Raw genomic sequence first — 356 nt, forward strand, 5'->3', positions numbered from 1 at the left:
CAACTAGGGGGTTTCCGTCGCACCAGTTGCAAGTCTCCCCATTTAGTCGCAACTCGAGAGCGTGTAGTTTTGTAGTTGCCCTAGTTGCAAGTCAACCTTCAACTCGCAACTCAGGGGGGTGGGGGTGTTGTTTTGTTTCGTTCTTTTTGTTTCATGATAATCGCAATCAGGCCCTTGACCTGCAACTAGGGGGTTTCCGTCGCCCAGTTGCAAGTGTACCATCGACTCGCAACTCAGATTTTCCGTTGCCCTAGTTGCAAGGCTACCATCGACTCACAACTCGGACGTGTGTTTTTTCTTTTTCTTTTTTCGCGCCATCTCCATCCCTGACTTGCAACTCGAGGCATGTAGTTTTT

The sequence above is a fragment of the Triticum aestivum genome, chromosome 1D (assembly GCF_018294505.1).
Source record: "Triticum aestivum cultivar Chinese Spring chromosome 1D, IWGSC CS RefSeq v2.1, whole genome shotgun sequence".
Taxonomy (NCBI): Eukaryota; Viridiplantae; Streptophyta; class Magnoliopsida; order Poales; family Poaceae; genus Triticum; species Triticum aestivum.